General features: G+C 42.1%; 1 long non-coding RNA gene across 1 annotated transcript; it reads right to left on the reverse strand.

Moving 5' to 3' along the window:
* Positions 1 to 1,608: 1,608 nt before the first annotated feature.
* Positions 1,609 to 4,756, reverse strand: LOC109740288 (uncharacterized). Its single transcript, XR_002227276.4, has 4 exons — positions 4,259 to 4,756; positions 3,321 to 4,176; positions 2,550 to 2,654; positions 1,609 to 1,886 (listed from the first exon to the last, which is right to left on the reverse strand). It is a non-coding gene; the product is annotated as an uncharacterized lncRNA (long non-coding RNA).
* Between the last annotated feature and the right edge of the window lie 6,308 nt (positions 4,757 to 11,064).

Here is an 11,064-nt window from a genome sequence, read left to right on the forward strand (position 1 = left end):
CGGCGACTGGGGGCGACGACTGGGCGCAAAACCGCCCCAGCGCCGAACGAATCGCCGGCTCGTCCCCGGGGGCGATTTTTATGCGTCCTGGGGGGCCAACGGCTGGAGATGCTCTAATAAAACGCTTGCTGCATCCATCAGCAATCATGCATGACCAAGCAATTGCAAAGCAAAGGCGCTGGTGTTCTTCGGGTGTGTGTGCTCGACTTGGACGAATGTGCAACGCTTGGTGAACTTGGTGGCCGCGACCCGCAATTCTACTTGTACTGGTGTCAACGCTCCACTTGGACGGCTGCTAGAGGGACCAGTACACAAAGAGAGGGAGGTGCATTGGAGTGAGACGACCAGCCACCACACGACAGCATCCAGGGGTGGAGCAACGGATGGCCTGCAGCCAGCTCTTCCGAGGGACCGGTGGTGGAGCACCGAGGTGGACTGGTGAGCTGGGTGACGAACGGGAATAGAGTCAAGGAGCGGCGACCGTCGTTGGCCCTCGAAGCAAGAAAAGTGAATCGAGACGGTTAACTAGTTGAACTAAGGTAGTCAACTAACTGATTGCAATAAACAGTCTAAATCACTTTTCTTCTGGTGGAAGCGGAGGAATGATTAACAAAATACATAAATTCATTTTTATTAACACAAAAAATAACTGCAACGACGAGGACTACAAAATGCACTGTACAGGCAGAGTAAACATACGACTCCCATTCTATAAAAAATCAAACTTAATAGCTCTCAGAGTTTGAACTATTGTACACTTTTTTGTCGAACTGATGCAAAAATCCCTCATGTAGCAAATTGTCATACAATATAAAACCGATGAACCGAACTGGTTCAATAACACAAATCGAACTTCTATATGTGCTTATTTATGAACTGATAATATAAATACGCAGTGAACTGGTAGACCTAGTGTGTTTTTCTTTTGTACAGAGCGAATGTTTTACAAGCTACACAGGCAAGACATACATGATAAATTGTTCACAAAAGCATTTGAATCATGTTCAAGCACCCACATGAACACAATAAAAATCATCAGCAATTTGAACTTCAAAATGGACATTGTAAAAACAAATAGCAACATTTTTAAGCAACAAAAATTTGACAGCAATCAACTTTATAAAACAACAAGCAAAAGTAGTGCAGCAACATACACATTCATCTCTTAGATCACTTCCTGTAATGCTTTCTATAGGTTAGTTGCATCCGTTTCAAGTAGCGGCATCCCATAGCCCAAGTTATACATACAGCCTAGTGTAAGGCCATCATTTCAGCGTGCATGGTATCACTGACCTCACTGACCTCCTCAAGATGATGACCTTGTCCCACTACAACAGCTTACCAATTATTAAATATCAGCAGAATGTTACATTGTCGAGAGGTTTATGCTTCAAGCTCAATAAACATTTTTCTTAATTAAAAGAATGAGAAAAGAAACTATAAATGAGCTTCATACTATGAATAAATGAGCATAAAAATATTCTCTCCGCTACAGACTAAAAGAGACATCAGTACTAGAATGACTCGAGAAGAATTTTAGATTTGTAGCAGCACACGCACCAAACTTACTGATTTTTCTTGAACTTATTTTAGGCGATTGCATCAGTACTAGAATGTCTAGACAAATAGTTCAGATTTGTAGCAGCACACACGAGAAAATTACAGAATTTTATAGAATCAAAACAAACTTACAGAATTTTGAAAACTGAACTGACGATTTTTCTGCACATGCACCCAACAAATTTCACTTCTACAACTGTATGCATAAGTACCAAAAAACAGTATGCTAATAAACCATTTTTTACGGCGGCGTCGGCTCACTCCGTGCAACGTCTCTGAACTTGGTGTATGCCAGCGGTAGAACTTCCCGGCCTTCCAAACTTGTACTGAAGATATGTACCAAACAACAGTATGCATAAGTATTCCGAAGACATACAATAGCTACACACAACCGTGAGTTACCAAAAAAACACAACAGTTTGTGCATTTTTTATAAAGCTTTTATATGCATAACACAATGACATTTTTTTTAGCACTACTTCTGCATTTTAGACATGCTATGCTAGAAATAACATGGTAACTGAAGTGAGTGAAATCAGATAAGATTGGTGAACTATGAAATGCATAAAAAAAGGAACACGCACACTATTTCTATGCCAAAATACATAAAGTTATGCTTTTTCAGGTGGCTAGCGCAGTGGGTATGAACTGGTTGCTCACCCGCAAAAAAAAAAGGTATGAACTGGTTTCTTTTTTAATTGCCATATGCATAAAGTTATGCATCAGTATGAACTAGTAATTGTTTACTTGCTAGTAATGGAAATGAAAGAATTACTTCATCACATCAATCATATCCTTCATATAGGAAAGGGAGTGGCAATCCGTTTAATTAAATGGTTCACGGGATTACAACTAAGAAAAGTAGCAACACAATATTTCTGCAAATGCCACTTCGTAGTGGTTCAACTTGCAGTTACTAACGAGGACAGTTAGTGACTTTGTGTGGCAAAAAAAAGGAATGCATGACACATGCATTAGGGAGAAATTACCTCTACCTCCTGCCTTGATAGAGGATACGTACTTCCAATACACGAATAGCAGAACTGAAGAGTGGTTCTCGTCACCGGTATACAGTCGCTCCAGCCTCCCTCGTGCTGCATTCAGAGAGAATAAATTAGTGACAGAAAGGACATTTAGAGAGGAAGAGAAAATATTTTGCTACAACAAAATTCACACACAACGAATTGAAACATTCAGTAACCTGCAAGAAAACATTTTTTACACCTAATCTTTCAACTATCATAAACATCAATATAAACTTTATCTTCACTTCTCCTAGGCACTATCTGGACATGGTGAAGACTAGCTAATGTAAGGATAGGCACAGAACGTTTAATATTGAACTTTTTGGTTAAGAGAAATTTTGAAAATGGCAAAAACAACATATATTTTTCTTTCTGAACTCGCAAAATGAAACAGTGGACTTGTATGATCAGATTTTTTGAACAGCCTCGGTCTGGGAACATGGACTTATAGAAGTCAACCTTTTTGGGGTTTTAATTTTAAATTTGGTTTCATGTCCGAACTGATGATGTCGTTAGCTCTGAACTTGAATAGCTTATGTAGTAGAGCTGATTGAATTTAAACAAAATAAAATGATTTGAAATTAAGCACTTGTGGCGGTTTGTTCTTTGAACTTATCTGCTAGCAACACATGAACTATCCTGTAGAGATTTTTTTTTGAAATAGTTGAACTACCATGTAGAAAAGAAATTTTGTTGACACGTATTCACCAACCAAAATAGACAGGAAGTTCCAACCTTTTATTTGCAGTCGGCAGCTAATCCAGATGCCAGGAGACAACACGTCGTCTGTGACACTTAAACAACACCTAGCAGACAACTCACAAGCAACTGCAGACCGTATCACGAGGCGGGGAAACCGGTGCTGAGCTAGAAGGGGACATCGGCGCTGCTGGAAGAGAGGCGGAAACGGCGTCCAATTCGTTGTTGCATTGTCCAGGGGCACGATTTGGGAAGGTCTCCTTCCCTATGGCCACTGATGTTTTAACTTGTACAAAACAAAATAAATTAGTCGTCAACACTGATGACTAATTGCATCATTTCAGGGATCCAGTACGTGCTCCACGGTCAATTGCTAGGCTTAGGTGGCTGCTAATTAACAACAACCAAATCCAGTCTTCCATTGGATCCTTATACATATGGCTGGCTGGCTTGTACATAGTACACATGGGCATCCTCTGTCATCCTCTCAAGATCTTATAAGTACCGAGGAACTGAAATTCTGTAACTTCTTTATTAAAATGCAGAAGCGCATTAACATCAGAGGAGTGTATTCATTGAAGTCCATGCTGAAGATCTGCAGTAGACAGTCACGAGATTTTGACTCCGCCTCCATCAGCAATTGCTCCAATGTCCCCGGATTACTATCCTTGAACTTTTGGTACACCATTATTAGAACTTTCTGGTTTTCCACATTTGCACTGACAATTTTCATACTTCTTCACAAAATCAAACTTCTGAACTTGTGCGATGACAGTAATTGAACTTGCAAAGGAACACTCAGTACATGTCGATGGCTGTATCAATGGCAAAGGAAGGAGCTATCGGCACTCAAAATGGTGCAAAGGCCGTCAACGAAGTCCAAGTTGGTTTTCTGTGGCAAAAAAATCACAGATTAGGGAAGGTAGACAGAGATCAATGGAAAATTGGTTTGCTTTGGAAAAAAAAGTTCAGACCTTCCAGAAAAAATGGTACGACATGGACGACAGCCAGCAAACGGGACGAGGGAGATCGGCCGGCGGTGGATCGAGGTGCCACGCGCGTGGAAGAAGGATGGCTGGCGCCCGAGCATGAGGGAGAACGGAGGGGGAAGGCGGGGTGGAGGTTGGCATATGGGAGGAGCTTGCGGCGGCCATGAGCGGGAGGAGCTTGCAGCGGTCGTCTGCACGGGGGAGGGATACAGCGGCCGTCGGTGCAAGGAAGGATGCGGCGGTCGTCGGTGCGGGGGAGGGATGCGGCGGCCGTCGGTGCAGGGGAGGGATGCGGCGGCCGTCGGTGGCGCGGCGGGCGGCACTCTGGAGGGAGGCGGTGGCCGGCGACGCGGAATAGGGAGGCCGTGGCCGGCGCACAGGAGGGTGGCGGCGGGCGGTGCTCGGGAGGGAGGCGAGGTGGCGAGTTCAGGATGTTTTTTCGTGGGGTTCCTACGGGCGGGCTTGTTTCTACCGGGTCTGGCCTTCGTCAAAATCGCATCGTGGCTCTATATAGGTGCGAGAGTAACAAAATATTCAGAAACAGAATAGTCCAGAACTATATATATATATATATATATATATATATATATATATATATATATATATATATATATATATATATATATATATATATATATATATATATATATATATATATATATATATATAAAGAAGGCTAAAAAAAATTGGAAGAAAAAGAGAGAAGGGGCAATGCTACTATCCTTTTACCACATTTGTGCTTCAGAGTAGCACCATGTTTTTCATACAGAGAGTCTTTGAGTTATCACTTTCATATAATAGTGGGAATTTTCATTATAGAACTTGGCTTGCTATCCTTTTACCACACTTGTGCTTCAGAGTAGCACCATGTTTTTCATACAGAGAGTCTTTGAGTTATCACTTTCATATAATAGTGGGAATTTTCATTATAGAACTTGGCTTGTATATTCCGATGATGGGCTTCTTTAAATGCCCGTGGTCTTCATGAGTAAGCAAGTTGGATGCACACCCACTTAGTTTTCAGTTCGAGCTTCCATACACTTATAGCTCTTAGTGCATCCGTTGCATGGCAATCCCTACTCCTTGCATTGACATCAATTGATGGGCATCTTCATAGCCTGTTGATTAGCCGCGTCGATGTGAGACTTTCTTTCTTTTTGTCTTCTCCACAACAACCTCCACCATCATATTCTATTCCACCTATAGTGTTATATCCATGGCTCACGCTCATGTATTGCGTGAAAGTTGAAAAGACTTGAGAACATTAAAAGTATGAAACAATTGCGTGGCTTGTCATCGGGGTTGTGCATGATGAAATACTTTGTGTGATGAAGATGGAGCATAGCCAGACTATATGATTTTGTAGGGATAACTTTCTTTGACCATGTTATTTTGAAAAGACATGTTGCTTTATTAGTATACTTGAAGTATTATTATCTTAATGTCAAATGATAGACTATTGCCTTGAATCACTCGTGTCTTCATATTCATGCCATGATTAGATTATATGATCAAGATTATGCTAGGTAGCATTCCACATCAAAAATTATCTTTTTATCATCTGCCTACTCGAGAACGAGCAGGAATTAAGCTTGGGGATGCTGACATGTCTTCGTCGTATCTATAATTTTTTATTGTTTCATGCCAATATTCTATAACTTTCATATAACTTTGGTAACTTTTTATATTATTTTTGCGACTAACATATTGATCCAATGCCCAGTGCCAGTTCCTGTTTGTTGCATGTTTTTTGTTTCGCAGAAAATCCATATCAAACGGATTCCAAACGTGATAAAAACTTACGAATATTTTTTTGGAATATATGTGATTTTTGGGAAAAAGAATCAATGCGAGACGATGCCCGAGGGGGCCACAAGGCAGGGGGCGCGCCCCAGAGGGTAGGGCGCGCCTTGGGCCCTTGTGGCCACCCTGTAAGGTGGTTTGTGCCCTTCTTCTGGCGCAAGAAAGCTAATATCCAGATAAAAATCGTGTTAAACTTTCAGCCTAATCGGAGTTACGGATCTCCGAGAATTTAAGAAACAGTGAAAGGCCAGAATCTAGGAGCGCAGAAACAGAAGGAAACAGAGAGAGATCCAATATCGGAGGGGATCCCGCCCCTCCGCCGCCATGGAGGCCATGGATCAGAGGGGAAACCCTTCTCCCATCTAGGGGGAATGTCAAGGAAGAAGAAGAAGGAGGGGGGCTCTCTCCCCCTCTCTCCCGGTGGCGCCGGAACACCGCCGGGGCCATCATCATGACGGCGATCTACACCAACAACTTCACCGCCGTTGTCACCAACTCTCTCCCCCTCTATGCAGCGGTGTAACACCTCTTCTCCCCGCTGTAATCTCTACTTAAACATGGTTCTCTATGCTATATATTATTTCCCAATGATGTATGGCTATCCTATGATGTTTGAGTAGATCTGTTTTGTCCTATGGGCTGATTGATGATCGTGATTGGTTTGAGTTCATGTTTTATTATTGGTGTTGTCCTATGGTGCTCTCCGTGTCGCGCAAGCGTGCGGGATCCCCGTTGTAGGGTTTGCAATATGTTCATGGTTTTCTTATTGTCTACATTGCGTGAGTGATAGAAACACAAACACAGATAAGTGGGTTATGGCGTATGGGAATAAAGAGGACTTGATACTTTAATGCTATGGTTGGGTTTTACCTTAATGATCTTTAGTAGTTACGGATGTTTGCTAGAGTTCCAATCATAAGTGCGTATGATCCAAGAAGAGAAAGTATGTTAGCTTATGCCTCTCCCTCATATAAAATCGCAATAATGGTTACCGGTCTAGTTATCGATTGCCTAGGGACACATAACTTTCTTGTGACAATAAGCTCTCTACTAAAACTAACTTAGTTGTGTCTTTATCTAAACAACCCCTAGTTTTTATTTACATTCTTTTTATTATATTGCAAACCTATCCTATCACGCCTACAAAGTACTTCTAGTTTCATGCTTGTTCTAGATAAAGTGAACGTTAAGTGCGCGTAGAGTTGTATCGGTGGTCGATAGAACTTGAAGGGAATAAAAATCCTACCTTTAGCTCCTCGTTGGGTTCGACACTCTTATTTATCAAGAAAGTCTACAAATGATCCCCTATACTTGTGGGTTATCAAATACTAAAGCTCCTGGAAGCAGGTATAATTTATCCTATTGCTGATAGTAGATGGGTAAGTCATGTTCATTGTGTCCCTAAGAAGGGGGGTATTACTGTTGTTCCTAATGATAAAAATGAATTGATTCGACAAAGAACTATCACTTGTTATAGAATGGTAATTGATTTTAGAAAATTAAACAAAGCTACTGGGAAAGATCATTATCCTCTACCATTTATTGATCAAATACTAGAAAGACTATCAAAACATACACATTTCTTCTTTCTAGATGGATACTTTGGTTTTTCTCAAATACCTGTGTAACATCCCAAATTTTCAATTTGGAATGTTATACATAGGTCATCATAAGCATTACATATTTTATTTGCATTTCGTTTGTGATCCTAGAAATCCTAAGCAACTCAAGGACCCATGGAGAGAGTTGGGGATTTCATTTATTTTCATATTTGAATTTTTCTCAAATTTGAAAAGAGGATCAATTTGGTTTTAATAATTTTTATCTCCGAAATATTTCCAATATAAAAATAAAAGAGAGGAGATAAAATGACTTCTCCAAAATAAAAGAAATATTGGAGGAAAAATATTAAAAATCAAATAAATAATTTATTTGGTTTTTTATTGCTATTATATTTCAATTAGAAAAATATGTATTTTTCAAAATTGCAATTTTAGGCAAGGAAAATGTTCACTTTGTTCTAAATATTTTATTTAGACGGTGAAAATTGTTTTTGGCATTTTTTTAGAATTTATTTTTATATTTATTTAGGAACTTTCCTTCTCGGCAGAATTTGTTTAAAAAAATGCGTTGCCCGACTAGGCCAACGACCCAGCCGAGCGGGCCGAAGCCCAGCGCGCCGCCGCCTCCCGCTCCGGCTCGGGAGCAGACTCCCGAGCGGCACCGCCGCCATGGACGCCGTGTCCGTCCCGGACACGCGCCGCCGCCCCCTCGCCCAAGTCAGACCACCCCCCGAGGCCTTTAAATACCAAGCCATCGCCGCCTCCTCTCTCCACCCTGAACCCGTAGCCCCGCCGCCGCAACCACCGCCGCCGCAGCCACCACCCCGCGCCGCCAGCTACCCCGTCGCGCCGCGCCGCCCGCTACCCCGTAGCGCCGCGCCGCCGTCTCGCCTTGCGCCGCCGCCACCTCGCCGCAGCCGTGGAGCCCCGCCGGAGCCGCCTCGCCGCAGCCGTGGAGCCCCGCCGGAGCCGCCTCGCCGTTCGCCGCCGTTGACCCCGCCGACCCGCCGGTTTTTTTCGGTTTAGGTATAAACCGTTCGGTTTTTTTAAAACCGTAGATCGTTTTTTTTCGAATTACATCGGTTCGTTTTTCTCGGTTTTCTTCGGTTAGTTTTATTTTATGAACGTTCGTTCGTTTAGATCTGTTAACGAACGTATTCGTTCGTTAGTCTCTCTTAGCGGACGTTCGTCCGGTAGATTTTTCTTTTTCTGTTTGTTTTCGCCAGGGACCTATCCACGATTATTTTATCGCAGATTAGCCCCTGATCTTCAAACCCTCGCAACTTTTTAACCATTCTTCCAAATCCAGTGAAACCAACGCCAAAATCTTCGTCTTGAGCCCCTCTTTCTAGTTAATCAACTTGAACATGGTTTTGACAATTTAAAATTTGGTTTCAAGCATATTTGAATTCGAAGTTCTTTTGACCATAGTTTCAGTTCCATAGCTCTGATTCGATTGATTCTTTTTGCATATCGAAGCTCTTTAGTTGAACTTTCAGATTTGATTTTTTCTCATTTGAGTTTTACCCGTGCATCTATGCTTGAGTGCTTATGTATGCTATTGTTTGTTTGCGATAGAATTCCCAAAGTGCAAAGCATGCTACTACGAGTCTCTAGGGTTTACAGATTGTCAGCAAGGCAAGTAACACATTGATCATACTCTTTTCATACCCAGTTTTTATGCATTAGTTACAATCCTCAAACACTGCAAGGTTAGGATGTGATTAACTTGTGGGTATTGGGAAGTAGATGATGAGGTAGAACCTATTGCCCTTTTGTTATCAAACCTTCGGAGTTACTTCTACGTTATGCTTAGGTTGCTATGCTATGCTCGTAGACGTGGTTTGGTTTGAGTGATCCAGGATAGATGTGAGATTATTAATTAATGGTTAACTTAAGGTGGCTACTTAATACACATCTGGGTGGATTGGTTGCGGGCACCTGGGGATATACCAGTGTTGTCCTTTGGTTCGCCACCCAGGATCAAAGGGATCATAAGATTATTCATGCTAGAAACTTCCGTGTGCAGCCACAAGCTATTATGGGCTCTAGCATAGTTGAGTATGTTGCATGACCTCTTTCAGTGGTAGGCTAGCAGATGTAGGGGAAAGTAGGTGTAACTGTCTACCTAGAGTAAAGAGTTAATGTTTCTGAAAGACTGTGTCTCGGTCATCCGTTTCTCAAACACCATGTAGTGCGAGAAATCCAACGGAGGAGATCGAGTCTTGTGGGGAAAAGTGCGCAAACCTCTGTAGAGTGTACAAACTAATCATGGTTAGCCGTGTCCCCGGTTATGGACATCTTGAGTATCTGGTTCTTGGACAATCATGTTGATCTCATCACTCTAAATTAATATGATGGGTTGTTAATTACTGCTTAATTGGGATTGAGATGGGGTTACCATTCTCAATGTTTTATCAACTACCATGAAAGTTAAATAAAATCTATTCCTTTGTTGTAGGGAAAATTGGCTTTATGCAAAATATTAATCTTACAGCTTTCCCCAGCCATATATGCATGTAGTGATAGCATTTACTTGTTCATTTGCTCTACTGTGTTATATTGCCAGCATATTCCATGTGCTGACCCGTTTCGGGCTGCAACATATCATGTTGCAGACTTTTCAGACGAAGAGTAAGGTGCGCTACATCGTTGTTGTGCACTCAGCTATGCCGTTGGAGTTGATGTACTCACTTTATCTTCCAAGTCTTCCGCTGTCATCTTATTTAGATGGCCTTAAGCCATATTATTGTATTAAGTTCTCTTTTGAGACATTCAATGTAATAAGTGTGTGATTGCACTCTGTTATAAATCCTTCAAGTACTGTGTGTGTTAGCATTACCGATCCATGGATGACACTTATACACAGAGATTTGACCGTTTGAGGTCGGATCACTACAAGATGGTATCAGAGCACACGCTGATTGTAGGACACGACCACTAAGAAAAGCCATAGGTCAATCTTCTCTACCCATTTCTGACTCCTCTCCATTTTCTACTCTATAGGATGGCAGACTCAAGGAACAAGTTTGCACAACCGGATGAAGACACACCTTTTGGGAGACACTTGAAGGAAGTCACTAGGTACCTGAACATCGGAATACCAAGCTTCACCAGGACCTACACCGCCACTTTACCAGAAGAGGAGCGTTGGATGATTCGAGTTCAAGTTCCAGGAAGGACATTCACGCCAGTTACTGAGCCCATAGAGTTTTCCTTTGATGCACCAACCTGGAGTCTAGGTAAGAGCATGGCAGCCCACATCGCCATGGGACGCATCGATGAAGTTTATCACAAGGATCTTAAGGACACCATCTACCAGATATGTGGGCGCCGAGATGAGCAATGGGAGATGATCAGCACCAGGAGGGACAGGTCCATTGCAGCTTTCGTCCAGGAGTTAAACCAGCACATTCGACGCTAGGA

This window comes from Aegilops tauschii, chromosome 7 (assembly GCF_002575655.3).
Source record: "Aegilops tauschii subsp. strangulata cultivar AL8/78 chromosome 7, Aet v6.0, whole genome shotgun sequence".
NCBI classification, from domain to species: Eukaryota; Viridiplantae; Streptophyta; class Magnoliopsida; order Poales; family Poaceae; genus Aegilops; species Aegilops tauschii.